Below are 20829 nucleotides of genomic sequence, written 5' to 3' on the forward strand. Positions count from 1 at the left end.
AACACGATTTCAATGAAATTTTAAGTGTTAGTTTATATTGAATGCAACATTATACCGTATCGTACTGCTAAAATTGTATAAATTACATAGAGAACTACCCTATTGAATATACATATCTACTATTACCTCATATAAATAAATGTGTGTATTTTTATAAAAATATTTTTCTCTATATTTTCCTACAAATATTTTCTGCTTTTAATGTGATACTTATAAGGGAAAGAAAATCAGTTTTAACACAAAATAACTTAAGGGATTTCAAATCATAAACATAAGTCATCAAATATTATGCTCGTTGGTTGTTTATGAAAACAAAATATAGGAAAACAGAAACCCAATATCATTAAAATTTCTTAAAAAAGTTTTAATAAAATTACAAAATATTCATATATTTTTATATAGGAAAAATATATAAAAATGTATGTGAGCCAACAAAATGTTGAAATTAATAGGAAAAATAGAAAGAAGCAAATAACAATGAAGACATATTAAAACAAATTTCAATTTGTTAGGCTTCTATTATTCTTTAAATAATTAAATTTTGTAATAAATTTTGGAAAAATATACAATATTCAACACAATAATGTAAAATATAATTATTTTTCCTCATCTTATCCCCATAATAGGTTAATGGATTAGTTAGCTCGAACTGTGTTTAAATCTGACATTACCCAACTCAACTCCTGTTGCAAAAATGTTCATTATCAAGTTAAAATTCTAAATTTTTGGAACTTTATACAATAAAATTTTACCTCATTACTTTAATATGATGATGTCATTGGAGGGAAGTTCTTATGACCATCGTTTATAAAAGGGTTAAATGTCAAGCGAACTGTTATACTGCGCTCACTTTTTGACATTTATGATGAGTATACTCCGGTAAATCATCATAAATACATTGACGTTTGAACATCGCTACCAAAGTATCCAATCTTACTTTGAAAATCACATAATCATCCATCTGAGCAAGCTATAGATTTCGTGCCACATACTCTCTAAATTATGGAATAACATTAACATTCATCCAGTACGTGAAAGATTTTACGTAGATATTTCGAATAAAATCCTGCTAGAGCGTGTATTAAAGCCACGAGAGCAGTTGGAAACCCAATTTTGGATTAAAGAATTTGTAAATAATTAAAATTGCCCCATATGGAGTGATACGAATCACAACAGACCCTATAATCTCCATTTCATGCAGAAAAATTTACCTTTTGGTGCAGTTTACACTCTGACATCAGACATAATTTCTTCAGAAATGAAGCCGGAGTACTGTGATTCCAAATCAAAATCTAGGTGGACAAAATTATTTGACGCTCTTTGTGCAGATGTTTGTAACGCCCAACAATATTAATCTAACACCCACCTTAAAGTATACCGATCGACTTAGAATCACTTTCTGAGTCAATTAAACGATGTCCGTCCATCTGGTTGGCTGGCTGGCTGTCCATGTAAACCTTGTGCGCAGAGTACAGGACGCAATTTTGAAGGTATTTTGATAAAATTTGGTACATATTATTTTTTCGGCCCAAGGACCAAACTTATTGAAACTGGCTAAAATCGGTTCATTATTTCACCTAGCCCCCATACAAATGTCCTTCAGAAATTGGACTTTATCGGTTATAAATGTTTAATTTATAAATGTATCTCCACAAATAGCGCTCCAAATAAGTTTTATATACACGAAATTCATGTCACCAAATTTTGTTATGATCGGTCCATAATTAGTCATAGCTCCCATATAGACCCGCTTCCGAATATCACTTTAACGTACATAAATCGCTTAAAAATCTTGGTATACTCACAAAATTCAACATAGTAAACTTTCATATTGACATAAATCACACGACCTAATTTCATGGTGATCTATCCATAATTGGTCATAGCCCCCATATAAGGCCCACATCCGAAAATCACTCAAAAATATAAATTATTGAAATTTTAAAAGAAAAATGTTTTTGCTCTTTTACTTAGTGTAGGGCATTATATGGTCGGGCTTGACCGAGTATACTTTCTGACATGTTTTATATAGAATTGGTGTCTCCGATTCCAAAAATAAAATCGTTTAAAACATCAATATAAACTTTTTTTCAAGTCACAGTAGGGCTAGATATATAAAAATCATTAATAAAAAAAATTTAAAAAAATACATTTTCATGTGTTTCTGAAACTAAATTTTTAAAAAGATCTGTATTTACTATATTTTAATATAATATAATTAAAAAAAAAATGTTTCTAAAAATTCCATTCCGTAAAAATTTAAAAAAAAGTATTTCGGCGGGTGCTGGCGGTTACAATAGTTTTACAAAGACATTCGCCAGAAGTTTGTTTAAATGATGTATATAGTCATTGGACGGGCTTCGACGATTTTTTTTTTGGCAAGCTATATAATATTCTTAGAAAAAAAATATCAGTATATTTGAGACCCAAGTTTAAATGACTATAACAGGAAAATGGAGAGGCCCATGAATTTAAGATATACACTTAATAAAAGCGTATATCAATGTTTTTCCATGTTTTGAAGTATGAATTTCTATATGGTAAAGCAATTGAGATATATGTAATTTAGTAAAGCAGTAAAATATTAAAAAAAATTAACCAAAATATGATTCAAAATTTTTTGAACTTCAGGCGCTTCTGTCGAGAAAACGAAATGTCCAATTGAAAAACCCATTTGTGTTGGAAGAGAGCAGATTGTCAGCTTCCGAAAAAACTTCGTTTTTCCAAATTCCGAATTTTATAATTTTGTCCACCTAGATTTTGATTTGGAACCACAGTGCGGAGCTAGAGTTCGTTACCGCACCATGATCAATGATTTGTGGTTTGAAAATATGGGCGATTTGTGGTTTCAACTGGATGGGGCTACGTGTCTTACGGTGACTGCAGTCATCGATTTGTTGAAAACAAAATTTGGTGATAACTTTATTTAGAGAAATATACCTGTAAATTGGCCTTCTAGATCGTGCATTTTTTTATGGAATATAATAACTTGTCGAGGTCATAATATTATTGCAGTTTAAGTGCTGTAATATTCTCTGGTTGGCGTTTAGCAACTTTTCTTTTAAAAAAAACGAACAAATTCTCAAGAGTGTCAAAGTAGGGGCTTTGTGCAAGAGTATCTAACTTGTCCACACTATATGTGACATATGCTTAGGATTAAAATTTAAATTTTGAATTGTTGTCCCTGATGAACTCAAATTTTCTAGCGCTGCTTATCAAGTGGCTCTTTAAAATTACCTTCAAGTAAAGCTTAACATGTTTATAATCTTCGTAGTCGTTTTAGAAATATAAATTTTTTTTTTGGAAAAAAAAATAAAACAAGCTTTAAATATTTAAAATTTGTCCACAACTTTTTATTTTATTCACAAAAAATAATACAAATATCCCCTAATATTTTATTAAAATACATAACTCGTTGTAATTAGCTACATCGTGCAGTGCACAGTGGTATAGAAAAAAAGAGGGAAATAAATCTAAACCCTTAGTGCGATTTGAATGAAATTTGACATGTGCAAAGTAGAAATGTTGTCGATTTTAAGGTTTGAATTTTGACCGCATGAGTTCACCAGAGATGCAACCAGGGGTCCCCAGAGTAGGACTCTGGTATGATCAATTTTTAAAATGATACTATTGCTTCGTTTGTGTTCCTATTTCAATAAACTTACACATATAGAATCTCCTCATCGAGCACTATCTCCTCGTGGCTATCAACTATCTCTTATAGCTTAGGAGATAATCGCATTTGAAAATTAAATTATCAATATTTTTACCCACCATACTCCAGTGTTTTGATAACAGCGGGTCCAAATATTTCCCGATTTGCTCCTTTATTCTTTTATTAGACTATCTACAAATGTATATGTCAAACAAAAAAAAGAACTAATTACAAATCGTGACTTACTCGAAAGTTATATGCATTTGAATTTAAAAATAAAGAGCGTATATGCATTTTTCAATTTTTAATGCCGTTTTAAAAATCAAAAATTTCGAAATTTTTCAAAAAAAAATATATTTCTAAAATGACTGCGAAGATTAAAAAAATGTAAAGCCTTAATTAAAGATAATTTTGATGCGGAATTTCGTTTTTTTCCAGTTTATTCAGTAAACTAAACCGTTTTTGTGTTACGCGAATATATCTTGGGCAACCTCCTCCATTTTCGAAATAACGATATATCTCGAAAATACGAGCTAACCTATAAAAACGGTACTGAATTAGATTAACCCACTGGGTGCCCCGCTTGACAGTTATTTCAACTAGCACAGTGTAATATACTCATTTACTCAGTGTGCACTCTAAAAAATGCATGTAAAATTACTACCATAAAGCGAGTAAGTTTTCGTGTAAAATTACAGAAAATGCGGAAATTTAAGCACAATATGTTTATCGAAATGTGTTGCATACTTTTATCTGCAAAAGTACATACAAAGTATAGTAATTTGAATAATTTTAAACATGTTTATAATATAATAGGCATTTTAACTTTAAAATTACATATATTGTATGTAAATGAAAGTTTTACACAAAAAGTGTGTAATCGTACTTACTTAAAACGAGTAATATATTAATTGTCAAAAATTTTGTTTCTACATAATAAAACATCAAAAAACCGATACAATAAAATTTATTATACAAAATATATGAAAAACAGAGACAAATTAATAAAAAAAAATTATATAAATATTTCAGTAAACAATATAAAGGAATACATATATTTCATCTAGATCAGCCTTCATGCGCCCTTTAATACAATTTATATATCGTTGCACCAGTTTTTCAATAGCATCGGCGGATTTGAAGAATCAGGAAGAATTTGTCAAGATCTGTGAGTTTTTGTAAATTGGCCGCATGGAAATCAATAACATTACCGATTTGTTCCGAAGGGAATCGTGCATAAACATTGGAAATATTACCTACCACCGGTGTTGGTATGCCAGAAATAGAGTATAACTATCTTTACAGCTCGATTGATATAAGAAGAACAAACATGCTGCCGAAGATCTCTGATAACATACATATGTAGTTATGGAATACTACTCAAATTAAATTTCAATGTTAATAGAATATGGATCACGTCTCTTCAAGAAGCCACTAAATTTATATTTTAAACATCTGTATATATACATATAAGTAGTTGCCGAATGCGAATATCCTAGAAAGAATTTTCTAAATTTTTAATAAAACATTCTTGCATCTAATCAATTGAAACAAATGTCTCGTTTTTATATATTTTGAATGGAAATTGGAACCATAAGATTTGTTTAATATAAAACATTTGTAATGTATACATATATACATATATTACATGTAGTTTAAAGCAGTTTAATTGTAACTTTACATATTAAAAATGTTTTTTTAGACATAGAAAATTTAATTTACATGAAATCGGTATGTTTCTAAACATTTTTTAGACACATAAATAGGTAAATTTACAGACTTTTTGTTTATTTGTTTTACATACAATGTGCTTACGTATTTGAATTTACACACAACATGTATTTTTACCATAATTATAATAGGAGAAAAGTTACCTACTATAAATGGAGTAAATTTATATGATAATTTATTAGAGTGTGGGGTATTATATGGTCGGTCTTGACTGACGGTTTTTCCTTACTTGATTTCAATTATGTAAGTGGTTATTGCAGGCCTATACAATGAATCATTTTGTTTTGCTAGAAAACTTTACTGTTTTTAATTTGCTTCATTAGGTTTTTCTTTTTAATTTCTAATATTGAAAATTCATTTTATCTTTTTTGTCTATAATAACTAACTAATTTAGAAATTTGTATTAGTAATTATGGTCACAAATCTATCAATTTGTTTTTCATTAAAATATTCCTTTCTGTTTTTAGTTGTGTTTTCTTATTAAGCCTCTTTAAAACACATTCATAATTCTGAGGACAATAACGTGTTTTTAATATTAAATTAATGTTAATGAAAAAGTAAAATGAGGCACAAAAATTTATAGAATATCTACATATTAATATTCCATTTAGTTTTTCTATACAAAATATTGATTAGTAAAGGTTCAGTTTTCTTTTTTTTTTTTTTCTCCAAAAAAATGGTTAATATCCATTTAGAAATTGTTTTTGTTACTTACGAATCCTTTCATATTTAGTAGCACGCTTTTAACATTGATCCTTTTATGTTTGTAATTTATGTATGTTTAATTTTAACTTTTTCAAATCTTGTGTTTTTTTATAATCTTTGGCGGTACTTTTTCATTGAAGATGTCTACATGATGTTCTTTGTAAAGTTTTTTTATATTTAAGGGTTTTTTAAAACAAGACTATAAATTAAAATACTTTGTTAAAAAGGAATAGAACTTAGGGGCAGAATTGATGGGAAACCAATAAGATAAATTAAACACTTCGGCTTGAAACTGAAATAATCTGAATTTTTTATTTATTGGATAACGTTTATTTTTTATTGAGCTATTTTCAATACCAAACATTTCTGAGCAACAGAGAATAATTGAGGAAAATTTAATCCCCTTAGTCCTTTGCTGTAGACCTGCCCTAACAGACAGATAGACGGTCAGATGGACGGATATAGCTAGATCGTATAAGAATTTCATAAGGACGGAATAAATTAGTAATATTGAACTATAACTATTACTTATCATTAATATTAAATCGATATAAACATGTACTCTACTTCAGGCAATGATCGAAGAAAGAGTTTTGTTTTTCCAAAATTCTAAAAAATATGGATTTGATTTTAAAATTGTTTGCATGCAATATATGATGAAACGTTAACATTTTTCAAAGGCGGCAAATTTTGTGGGTCTTCTGAAGAGTAAATAAAGGTTTTTGATATAAGTATTTGGTATTGTTGAAAACCTTATGACTTCAAGATTAAAACTCTAGTAAAATTAAATAATTTTATAAATTTTTTGGACGTCATTTACCCTAAAAACTAAAAAAAATATAATATGATGATTTTCCATGAAAAAAATATATAAAATTTGAATTAATGTAAAATTGTAACGGTTCCAAATATCATAACAAAATTAATGAATTAATAATTAATAATAGCATTATAATTTTTGAAATTTTTTATTTTCAAATACCAAAATTCCTAAGACGAGGAAAATGCTTTCCAAAAACTGAGTTTTTTTAATAGAGTGTCTATTGTGACCTTATTTAGCGTGTGATAGTAAACAAGACTTCATAAGTATTTATATAACATTTAGGGTTATATAAATGTGGAGCTTTTTCAAAGATCGGTGCTTTGAATTTTTGAAATTTTTAAATCAAACCCAATTTTTATACCCTTCAGCTTCGTGAGAAGGGTATATATAAGTTTGTCATTCCGTTTGTAATTTCTACATTTTTCATTTCCGACCCTATAAAGTATATATATTCTGGATCCTTATAGATAGCGGAGTCGATTAAGCCATGTCCGTCTGTCTGTCTGTCTGTCTGTCTGTCTGTCTGTCTGTCCGTCTGTCTGTCTGTCTGTCTGTCTGTCTGTTGAAATCAGTTTTCTGAAGACCCAAGATATCTTCGGGATCCAAATCTTCAATAATTCTGTCAGACATGCTTTCGAGAATTTTGCTATTTAAAATCAGCAAAATCGGTCCACAAATGGCTGAGATATGAGTAAAAAACCAAGACAACCTCGATTTTTTACCTATTTTTTTTACCTATATCTGGATTACTAAGACATTAATATAGACAATATGGATATCTAATAATAGATATTTCAAAGACATTTGCAACGACGTATATAAGACCATAGTAAGTTGGACCCACAATGGGTCAAAATCGGGAAAAAATTTTTAACCCGAATTTTTTTTTTTAAAAAAAAAAAATTTAAAAAACAAAAAAAAAAATTTTAAAATTTAAAAAAAAAAAAAAATTTTAAAAAAAAAAAATTTTAAAATTTAAAAAAAAAAAATTTTAAATTTAAAAAAAAAAAAATTAAAATAACAATCGAAAATTTTTTTTTTCCAAAAAATTAAAAAACTGAAAAAAAAACTAAATTTTGTTTACCTAAAAATATTTAAAATTTTGAAGTATAATTTGGTGAAGGGTATATAAGATTCGGCACAGCCGAATATAGCACTCTTACTTGTTTTTTTTAAATTGGTCAAGTTTGGTACTATGTCCGCTTAACTGAGCCACATTATATTTTACACGTTTTTCCATTAAGTTCTGTTTCTGGATCATATAAAAATTGTATATAGTCCAGAAGAATATTTTATTTGTTTCTACAAAAGAAAAAATATATGGACCTTTTTGGGAAAAATACGGCCCATTTTACAATTTTCAACTTTGGATTCGTGTATCTTTTTATAGAGATGCGATAACTGTTAACAGGATTTCTTATTTTATTTAGAATTTTATCGCAAATATAGCTGATATTTTAAAATAAAATTTCGACCCTCCGTAGGGCCGCCATATCTACAAAACCAAAAAAAAAGATCGAGCAAAATAAAAAAAATAAACCTAAATATCTCCACAACTAAAAGAGATAACCTAAACATATTTTTTATAGATCTTCTTAAAGCAAATTTATATTTGATTTGTGAATAAAATGTCCTAGGCGACCAAATTTGTGGGGTCACGCACATGGCCCCATATTACCTAGGAAGCTGATCCACTTTAACTCAACTCGAAAACACCTCAGCTATAATCATGTGGAATTTCATAACAATATCTCCAATAGTTTCCGAGATACCGAATTATATCCAAAATTAAACATTTTTAAACCACTGTGCACCATATTGAACGCTTTTAAGCAGTTTTCAGTCAAATATTTCTGGACGGGAAAGGGTTTAAAGTCAAATATCCAATACTTTGTTGAACACATTATATTTAGCATATATTTTATTAATAGCGGAAATTACAAATCCGAAAATATCAATTTTCCATTCGTAAACATCCAACAAAAAGAAAAAAATATTTCTAACGCTGAAATAACAGTCAATAATTGAAATCTGTAATACAGTGTCTGTACTTGACAATGTGCTATCTTGATAAGAATTTGACATTTATCAAGACACAAATTTAACACGTCTAGACTCCCTGTTATTTATATAAACATTTCATTTTATTCAGGCTTTTATTTTGAAACAATATTTTTTCCTACTTCTAAGAAAAGCCATTAGGGTAAATGTTTGTTTCTTTTTACTTTCATTGTCTGGAAAAATAAAACATGTATATTAGCTTTAGTCAATGGTAAAAGTAACATCATTCTGTGTAAATTACCTTTTTAGTATCTCTTCTTTAAATTTGATTTAAAACTTCAAAACAGAAACATATAAAGTTAAAAATTTTTTGTCATTTTAAAATAATATTTACAGCCTAAGGTGCCTGGTTATTTTACAGCTGTCATTCTGCCACACAAGTCTGTTCATGCTGTAGGTAATTTCCGCAGTACATAGCATAACAAGTTAAATTTTAACTCTTTTTTATGTCTCCTTATCTCTCAGGCATTCGTTTAAAATTATAATAAATCTTTAATTTCCTTTTTTCACCAAAATACAATTTGAATTAAATATGTATTAATGATTTTAATCATATACTTATGCATATAGTTAGCTTAAATGCAAATGGATGTAACTACACAAAAATTCAAAATCGAGATTTTGTTTGATTATGGTTCTTTTTATCTAACTATGACAACTTTATTAAAGAAATTCAAACGGACGTTTGACTTTATTATTATTGACTGTAGTATAACGTTTTTTACTTCTCCTATAAAAAAATAAAAGTTTAGTTACGTCCGTTTGCATTTAAGGTGACGATATACTCTTTGTTATTAATATACTTTAGGTACGAGGGTGAGTCAAAAAGTCCGTTTGTAACACGGTTTCTTGACAAAAAATCAGTTATAGTATCCTTTTCTTATTCCTTTCAAAAATTAAGATTTGTGGAGGTCATCAAAATAGTTATTGTTTGTGAGATGATTTCATTGATGAAGTTAAAGACATTTATTCAGGTTTGAAAACAAGAAATAGTCACTAAATTCGGAGAAAAGAGCGGATGAAAGAGCAATTCGTAGCCTAATTCATGGATTTTTTCTATGAATCGGGTGGACCCAATTGTGAAACAACACAGTCATCTTGCGGAAATCCTTGTCATACCGAATTTGTTATTCAAAATTGAAACCACTGAGTCATGTGAGATTCCTATGGCTTTCATAATCAGGCGAACCCAGTTGCGGTTTCGATTCAGTGACTCTGGGTGTATCTGAAGACAAGCTAATCGCTTCGCAGTTTGTGTTTGTTTAAAAAAAAATCTCCGATTGTCCAACACCATATCGTGATTTTTTATACCATTCACCATAGCGGCTAGGGTATATCTATATAAGTTTGTCATTCCGTTTGTAATTTCTACATTTTTCATTTGTGACCCCACAACGTATCTTATGGATCGTTATTGACATCGAAGCCATGTCCGTCTGTCCGTCTATCTGTCTGTCCGTCTGTATGTTGAAATCAACTTTCCGTAGCCCCCAAATAACTTACATATGGGCAATTCCATATCATCGTACGTGGCATTTGTACGCTTATAGAGTAGAATAGATTTTGTAAAAATAAGAGTATTTGAAAAATAATTTGGTCTTTATGTTTCATTCAGAGGGTACTATATTTTAAAATAATAAAAAGTTCTTTCGAAATATTGTTGTCCAAAATATAGAGCGAATTAAGGGTATATCGCACGTGACATAAAACGGAACTTATTTTGAGGAATATTTAGAAATATGCGAAAATATTCGAATCGTGAGATGCGTTATGTTTTCTTTTAATTTCTTACACTAAACGAAATATTTTTCCTTTACAATCCGTCATATTTAAATAAAAACAATCTTTGGATGATTTTATAATAAATAAAATTTAATATCGTACGTGACATACCGTACGTGACAGATTTTTCTCTAATAATAAAACAATATATATTCTGTAAATATGCATATGTATATAAAAACTAAAATAGTGAATAGAAAATATACATTCGGTTTCAATAAACAATAGCAAAAAAACAATCAGAGTCAAATTCATTTCATACTACAATTGGGAGCCTAGTTTTCGTTGCAATTTTAGCCTAAAACATATGTACCTAAAACATCAAAAAATTAAATATAATCATTTTAAACTATTAAATACTTTCACATAGTAACATTTTATTATTTTCTTCTATTCAAATCATCTTGAAAAAAAGTTTGAAGGGTTTTTGTGTTTTCAGTCGTGGTAGCGATTCTCGTGGAATTGCCCATATGTATATGACTCATACATCAATATATCGGGAATTCTTACGGATCTCTTGCTATTTAAAATCGACAAAAACGGCCCACAAATGACTGAGACATAAGGAAAAAACCGGGACAAGCTCGATTTTTTATCTGTATCTGGATTACTAAGTCATTAATATAGACAATGTGGATATCAAATGATAGATTTTACAAAGTTGTTGAAAAATTGTTTGGTCGTAAATTCTTTTTACAAAAAAAAAAAAGATTTTAAAATTTTAAAATTTAAAAAAAAAAATTAGAAAAATTTTTTTTAAAACAATTAAAAATAAAATCCAAAAAAAAATAGTTTAAACTATTTCGAAAACATTATACTGTCCGATAGCTGGTCCAAAGTAGTCAACGCATTCAATTCGCATACCGGTTACATAGAGTCAGTTACCTTGCTTACTATATAACTAGTTGGTTTAACATATCGAGCATTTAGCGCCAAATTATCGTAAGCGACATTTTCCAAATTTTTTTTTATTGCTAAAATTAAAATGTTATGGACCGACTGATGTTTTACCGTTCACAGAATATCAAAATTGTTAATATCGTCACAATTATAGGGGGTAAGATTTTATCGTAAGTCAATGTTTACATTTTACAGTAAACGAATTTTATCGTAAGGGACACATAGTGCTATAGAAAAAAAGAGGGAAATAAATCTGTAACTTCTAAATGGGTAGATTGGTTTGAATGAAATTTCACATGCCAAAGGTTGTCGAGTTTAAGTCCTGAACGTGGACCTCATGGGCCCACCAGGGTCGCGACCAAGGCTCCTCAAAGTGGTACAACTCGGGTATGTTACATTTTTAATACGATCCTATTTCTTCGTTTGTGTTCCTATTTCAAAAAAAGTCGTAGCTATCAATTATCTCTAGTCATAGCTATCAATTATCTCTTATAGCTTAGGAGATATTTGCATTTGAAAATTAAATTTTCAACATTTTTACCAAACCTACTCCAGTTTTTTGATTCCGATTTTCTCCAGTTTTCCTTCATTAGAATAACAACATATGTATGTATCAAATAGAAAAACAACTGTTTAAAAATAATGACTACGTCCAAAGTTATATGCATTTTAATTTAAAAAATTTTAAAAAGCCGATTTTTCGCAAATTTTTTGGGAAAAAAGAAGTTTTTTTTCTTTTTAAGTTATCGCAAAAAATTTCTAAAAGGATGTAAGGAATTTATACTTTCTGAAAGCTAAGTTTTCATAAAATATTTTAATTGAAAAAAATTAAAAATGTTTCTTACCGAGGGACCAGGTCCATTCAAAAAACACCTATTTTTTATGTAAAATTAAAATTTAGGGCATAAATTCTCAAATCGCATGTTCGATATCAAAATATGGTAACCGATTTTAGATGGCCCAATATGCTTTTAATTATTTTGTAAAGGATTCCGATAACTCCGACCCTGGTATGGATATTATAGCCAAAAAACTAAAAATTTCCATTTTTTGGATTTTTCATAATTTTTTTGGTAATTGCGGGATTGCTGATAATAAATTTCAAAATTCGTTTTTATTATTCCATTTTAAAGAGTAAATATTACATAACTGTGGAATTTCATTGAAAAATATTGATAAATAACAGTTTTATTTCGATTCGAAAAATTTGTATCTATGCAAAAATTCAATAAAAAAATTTTTTGTCATATTTTTCAATAAAGTATTAGATGAATTTTTAATTGTCAAAAGTTATAAATATTTTTGAAAAATAGACAAATAGCATGAACGAAATTATATTATATCGCATTATAACATTTTTAATTTTATGTATAAATTTCAAAATAATCGAAAAACCTTCTCCTGTAAAATTTGTGTTTTGTCGCTTACGATAATTTGGCGCTAAGGGCTCGATATACAGTCCAATAATAGTTTGCTTGTAAACAATCCTTCCTTCGACATCTCTCCAATAGATTACTTCTGGTGGATAAAATAAAATGCAGTAATAAATAAACGTTTAAAGTGACTACACTCTAGATTACTGAGAGACACTTAAGTGACAACTGACTTCGCTCTCGCTTACCTGGGATGTATAAAGTAACCAATTGATTTCTCTATGCACTACAAAGGGCACATACGTGTCAAATGAGCCAAAATATATCAATTGGAGTTAGCCAAGTGATCAGACATTAGTGAAAATTACTGACTATAAGCGATACATTGACTACTTGCTTAACTGTCACTTTATATAAATTTTAACTCTTAAACATTTTGTGGAAACATTTAAAAAAACAAAAACATCTTCAACCTTCATAAGCACATACACATAACTTTTTAAAATATATATCAATGACTGTGAACGTGGTCTTCAATGCAGTCATTTAACATTTTTTAAAATGATAATCGTTTGCATTTTAGCGCTTAATAACAGCATCTTTATATGTTTGTTTGTTTGTTTGTTTGCCTGTTTTTCTGTTTAATGCTTGACATCAAAAGCAGAAATTGCACATTAAATTACAGTCGTAAAAAATATGTTTAAAAATTTAATATTAAATGAATGTGCGTTTTTTATTGACGTGCATTTTAACACATGGAATATTTTATGCAAATTTTATTAGCAAAAAGAGTTTTATTATTTGTGGAATTTAATAAAGAAAATTAAACCTAAATTTGGGTGAAAATTATGGTTAATATTAAATTATTATTAAATATATAAAAAAAAATGTTTGTGAAAATTCATTAATGTTTTTTTAGGTTGTCCTTACATTTTAGTCCATAACTTTTTTTATACTGAATCGATGTTCCTGATTTTCAATAACAAACTGTTTAGTTGTATTGAGAACATTCTGGATGAAATTTTTTTTTATTTTGCTTTCATATTTTGAAGAGTGAGAATGTTTGCCACACACATAAGGGCATAGCTTAAAGCGAATTGGATTTTCATAAGGAACTTGTTTGGGTCTTAGGTGTTACACACTGAATGATCAATTTTAAAACCCATTGACACCAATTATTGAATGAGATTATTCAATAATTACTGTTAATAGGTTTTAAAACTCTTTTTACCAGTATTTTAGTAGCCCTCAAAGTCTTTGTTTTTTAACCTCTCAAAATTAAGTAAAATATGTCATAATGAAAACTTTCCTATATCCTAATACAAAAGTTTCGTAGTTAAGTTTAATATATGTACTTAACTTTATTCTAAAATAGTTGGAAATTTAAAACAAAAAAGTTTTTTCCTCTAAATAAAAAAGGAAAAACATCATTCACCCAATTATCTATAACAAACTATGTAAATAATGCCATTAAGAAATAAAAAAAAAACTTTTACCTTATGGTGCCATCATACCACAAATGCACAGCAAATATTTATGAACAGTGGCAGTCAAAAGTTGTAAAAAGGGGCCTATTTCGCGATGTTGGAATTTTCGAGGCACCAAAGGTGTAAAATCAAACCAAAGAAAACCTCGATAAATACTATGGGGACTCTGCACCATCGATTTCAATGGTAAAAAGTGGTTTACTGACTTTCGTTGTGGTCGCACAAGTACAAATGATGCTGAACGTTCTGGACGGCCAATTGAGGTCAGTAAAAAAAAAATTGAGGTCAGAAAAAATCGAAAAAATCCACGATATGGTGTTGGCCGACTGAAGAGTAAAAGTGCGTTAAATGATCAGCTGAGTTTTTAAATGATCAGTCTCAATGGCAAAACTCTATGAATTGGGCTACGAATTGGTACCACATCCGCCATATTCTCCGGATTTAGCACCTAGTGACTACTTCCTATTTCTAAACCTAATGAAATGGCTCGGTGGAAAGATATTCAGCTGCAACGATGAAATTATTGCCAAAAAATTCCTATTTTAAGGACCTCGAAAAATCCAATTTTTTAGAAGGGATACAAAAACTGGAGAAACGTTGAACTAATTATTGAGTTTAAAGAGGCTTATTCCTATTTCCAAACCTAATGAAATGGCTTGGTGGAAATAGATTCAGCTCCAACGATGAAATTATTGCCAAAAAACTCCTATTTTAAGGACCTCGAAAAATCCTATTTTTTGGAAGGGATACAAAAACTGGAGAAACGTTGGAGTTTCATTCAAAAAGTCACGGACTTATTGATCCGCCCTAGTATATAAAAATAAATGGATATCTGTTTATTTGTTGGTTATTCTGTTATTTATAGGATCCCAAACTTCTAGACCGATCCTCTAGAAATTTCTGTAAGAAACAATAGGCTGCCTTTTATTTTGAAATTTCAAGTGGGCGTGGTATCCTATTTTTTGGAAGGGATACAAAAACTGGAGAAACGTTGGAGTTTCATTCAAAAAGTCACGGACTTATTGATCCGCCCTAGTATATAAAAATAAATGGATATCTGTTTATTTGTTGGTTATTCTGTTATTTATAGGATCCCAAACTTCTAGACCGATCCTCTAGAAATTTCTGTAAGAAACAATAGGCTGCCTTTTATTTTGAAATTTCAAGTGGGCGTGGTATCCTATTTTTTGGAAGGGATACAAAAACTGGAGAAACGTTGGAGTTTCATTCAAAAAGTCACGGACTTATTGATCCGCCCTAGTATATAAAAATAAATGGATATCTGTTTATTTGTTGGTTATTCTGTTATTTATAGGATCCCAAACTTCCGATCCTCTAGAAATTTCTGTAAGAAACAATAGGCTGCCTTTTATTTTGAAATTTCAAGTGGGCGTGGTACTTCCCATACAAAGGAAATAGTTATTATCGAATAGCTGCAGACCTATAAATATGATAGTCTTTAAACTTTATACGAATCAATTTCTTATAAATGCATGAAGTCTAACCTAAACTGGGACGGATTCGAATAGGGGGCGCACAAAAAAAAGATCATGTCTTTGATGTTAATGAAATTTATATTTTTCAATAGAGAACTAAATAACTCATTCGTGTAAAAAAGACTTTTTTATAAATATCTCTTTTTGTCGTCACTAGAGGTCGCTAAAGTTAGCATATTTTCAACATGATTTTTATGGACAAAAATATTTTTGTTTTATGGTTAACTAAAATCATTGTTAAAAGTTCGTTTTCAAAGATATAAACTCGCGATTGGCTGCAAATGAAAGAATATGAATGTGGAATTATGGAAAATTACTGCTTTTGTCAAAAAAGGTTTAACAGTTTAATCTGCGCAATTTTTAATAATTAACATTTTTTTATTGTAAGCCTGATATTCTAAAACTTTGTTGGAATATTAATAGAATATATGTTAATATATTTTGATTGTGTTTTACTATAAACTAGCCTTAAGTATTATCTATAAGAAAATGTAATCATTAGTTGTCCTTTCGTATGAAAACTATTAAAATTTAGTTTTTGTTTAAATTTATAAATTACCATTTCGTAAATTTCCAATTTGATGGTTTGGGGAAATAGCTCCAGATTTTTGGTTTTTTATAAATTAATACCGTTTTTTCTGTTAAATAACTAAGAAATATTGCGTTATTTAACAAAAATAGTTTAATGGAATAAAGTGTATTAATAGGTCTTTATTTGGTTCTTGATGTTGTATGTTTTTTTGCTGAAATCAAAAAAAATTCTAAAGTTTGATTTAATTTTGAAAAAAAACATGTTAATCAATTTTAATTTTTCTTTAATTTTATCTAATGCCTATTTTTTATTTATTATAATGTGAAATCATTATTTGTCCGTTTTTACTGGAACTTTAAAAAAAATTTGTTTTTGATGGCACCCATAAATAATACATTTTTACAATAAATGTAAGTAACTCAATAATTGAATATAACCTACATATCCTTAGGTTGAGATAGTAATAAGAGCTTCAGCTGATATTAGGAACACTTAAAGTATAATCCAACATCCAGTTTCTAATATTACAGCTGAACCATAAGGCTATCAACATTTGAAAATGTCCATCCATCCGTCCTTCCGAATTTAGCAAATATATACAATATTTCAGTATTTTTTTAAAAAAAGGATATATGACAGTTATGTAAACCTTTGCTAATATTGAAATGTCAATAACTAAATTAATATAACATTATAAGAGAACAATAATTTCTGAAAATTAATAATTTTATACAGGTTTATAGGTTTTTTAAGGAAAAGGATGTATGGCAGCCACCCGAATCCTTGCTGCGATTGTAATACAAATTTTCACAAACAACAATAACTTTACTAAAATGATTATAGCCAAATTTTAAAATGTTAGGAGTATAACTATGAATTTTATTAAAAATTATATGTTCAGGATATATGGAAGGTACCCGTGTCCTTCCACGGATTTTTTCTCTTAATTTTGCCAACAGGTAATATTCTACTAATTTTTATTCGTCTGCAATTACTCCTTCTATTTTTGACCATTGCCTATATGAAAGCAAAGCACTGTGGGGCGTGGCACCTCCCACACAAAGTAAATAATTATTTTCAAATATCAGGAGAACTGTAATCGTAAAAGTATCTAAACTTGTTAATGAATCAATTTCTTATCACTATACGGAGTTTAGCTGAAAATGGGCGGGATTGGATTAGTGGGTGTGGCAACTATAATACAAACTAAATAGTTATTTTCGTATATCCGGAATACTATAATTGTGAATGTCTTCAAACTTTATATGAATCAATTTCATATCATGACATGAAGTATAACTAAAAATGGGAAGGATCGGAGCAGGGGGTGAGTCACCTCCCATATAAAGTAAATACATAGGTATTTCTAAATATCATGAGAACTATAATTTTGAGATTCTTCAATATTAGTCTCTCTTATCATTTTACATAGTTAGTGGTTTGGATTGGATATGAAGTAAATTTGGTAATTTCGAATATCTGGAGAACAATAATTGTGAAAGTCTTAAAATTTTACACGATTCAATTTCTTATACCTGCAGGAGGTTTAACCAAAATTTGGAGAGGTCGCAAAAGGGGCTGAGTCGCCTATCGTACAAAGAAAATAGTTGTTTATAAATATCGGGAGAACTACAATTGCTTTCTTATCATTTTAGATAGTTTGGCGTAAAATTGGTCGGTATTAAATTAGCAGATAAAATAAAAGATTTGAGTGATGTTAATCTATAGAAACAATCTAGTACTTCATTTTGCATGGTTTCTGTAAAATATAATCAATCATTGAATCAATATTTTAAAATTCTAAAAGAGAATTTCATTCTTATGCACTACACTGTAGCTACAAATTACGATGCTGACATTGATGTTCTTGTTTGTGCTGAATAAAATGTTTGCTGCAAATTTTTTAAGCAGCTGTTCTTATGTTGCAGAAAGTTTTTTCAACTGTTCTGTTTTTTTTGCGACGGCAATTAGTTTTAAAGTTTCATGGTCTCTTATGAAATTTTGTTAAATTTAATAATTGCTAAAGGGATTTTTCGACAAAATGGGAGAGAAACTTGTGGAAGTGTGAATGATTGTACGAGAGTTAATAAAAAAGTCACTTTAAATTGAATAATTTTTTTTAAATAAAACAATTTTCACTTAACTAAACATATTTTTTAGCAAAATTTTTTTCAACAAATTTTAAACAATTTTGAAAGGCAAAGGTCCGATGATTTGTCGCAATTAAAATATATATTTTTGAGAGAGTTCAAATGGTTTTTAATGGCTTTTTGACGAACCCTCGTTATACCAACAAAAGAAAACAGTTTATAGTCTTTAAACAAATTAAGTAAATTATTTTACATTTAAAGTTACAGGCTCTGTTAAATGGAAAATCACACAACTGATGATGTGTTAATGGATTTACAATGTTTTCTTTTAAAGAAAACTCTTAAAATGTAACCTTTTAATGAATGAAGCCTAACAGACGGTAAAAACCCTCCAAATGTCATTTTTAAATTTGTTGTGTTTCATTAGTTTTTTATTTAAATTTTTCTTCGAAATTTTCCCTTTAATGTACACATAAACTTTGCTTTATTATAGTTCACTGAATTTACGCCAGCCAAAATTTCAATGTCAATTAATTAAAGAAAATTCTTTCTTCTATTCTAGATGCTATTAATTTTATTACATTAACAAAAGCTATAGCAAATACATAAAATTTTAACTTTAAGCATTTCAATTTAATTTAATTTTAGTACAAAAAAAAAACAGTAATTTTATCAATTAGTCCGCAAATTATATTTTTTGTTAGCTTTTAAATATTGTCACCTGTCACAGTTCAAGGTAATTACTGAGCCAACTTAAGCATGGAATGAGCTATTACTTCTTTTGTTGTCTGAATCATCCTGGGTGTTATTAGTTCGTTACAAACGCAGGAAGCCTACAGTCAAAATTACATTAAAATAGAAAGGGTTTGCTGTTTTATTTTTAGTCCTCAGTAATTGAAGTAAAGAAAGAAAGACAAACAACATATTTTGTATTATTTAATGACACCTTGGAGAAAATAAAACAAAAATATATACACAAAGTAAAATAGTAATTTATTTTTTGCTTAATAAATATTTACACACCTACCGCAATAGCAAAGAAAGAGGTAAATTGGATAGAATATGAGAAAATAATTAAAAATAAATTTGTTAAAGTAAATGGATTTTTAAATTGTTTGAATTTAGGAATAAATTTAAGGTTTTTTTTATAATTTTGTCACCTGAAATTTAAATTTCTCTCCAAAACCGAATAAATTAAAAACCTAAATCCTATCGGTTTTGGGCTGTTAAAGAGACCAACCACAAATATTTGATGAAATTGAAAAAAACATTAAAATAAACGTAGAATTCTTAGAATTTTCCGTAGATTGTGTTTCTGCTATAAGATTTTTTACTTTTTGATACTCCATACAAATCGACCCGGCCTAATGATCAATATTTAAAGCAATTATTGTAATATATATTATATTATAAATTCAAAAATTTAATGGAATTTAGAGAAATTAATCCTCTTGTGTGTTGTTTTTCACACATACGATGTGTCTATGTATTTTACACTAGCAACATGATACTTTTTGCATTCAAAATCTTGATTTATTATCAATAACATATGTATTTTTATCAAGGACATAAGAGTTATAAGTTTTATGGGATATTTCTTAAAAATAACTATTACATTTCAACTTTTATTTTTTTTTCTTAACCATAACTATTTGATTCCAATTAATATTTTCTTCCTTGTTTAATAAAAGTTATAGACAACGAAAAAAAATATTTCTAATAGATAATTATTACATTTCAATAAATAAAAAAAAAGTAGGACAGTTATCATTTAAGAAATATTTTTATTTGTTATAATATAAAAATTGTATGCCCTAAGATTCATAAATTTAACTGAAGAAACAATAAAGGAGACAAATTTGATATTTATAAATTATTTTATTAATTCATGGTTTATTTTTAATTAATAACAACTTTAAAAGAATCAACATTTGGACAAATATTAACACTAAATACATGAACTTTGGTTTAACTTCACAAACATTATTGATCTTAATTTTTCATCAGATAAGTTACACTGTTGGTTATCTAAAATAAGTCGCAGAGCAGACTTATTATTCTCTACAGTTACTAGTGCGGCAGGGAAAGAGTGGATAATATACGCTAATTGATTTTGAAAATGCGTATTGTACTTCTGTGCATGCCAGTAATTCAGTAAATTTATATCCACATCCTCCTTTGGGGGTCTGTAATT

At 28.5% G+C, this 20829-nt stretch overlaps 1 protein-coding gene across 1 annotated transcript in view; it reads left to right on the top strand.

Moving 5' to 3' along the window:
- The first annotated feature begins 320 nt into the window (after positions 1–320).
- LOC135961857 (gastrula zinc finger protein XlCGF7.1) overlaps positions 321–20829 on the top strand; it is a 175550-nt gene continuing 155041 nt past the window's right edge. Inside the window, exon 1 of the mRNA XM_065513484.1 lies at positions 321–331. The gene's annotated coding sequence lies outside the window, so the exon portion shown is untranslated. The remainder of the gene's footprint in view (positions 332–20829) is intronic.

This window comes from Calliphora vicina, chromosome 5 (assembly GCF_958450345.1).
Source record: "Calliphora vicina chromosome 5, idCalVici1.1, whole genome shotgun sequence".
Lineage (NCBI taxonomy): Eukaryota > Metazoa > Arthropoda > Insecta > Diptera > Calliphoridae > Calliphora > Calliphora vicina.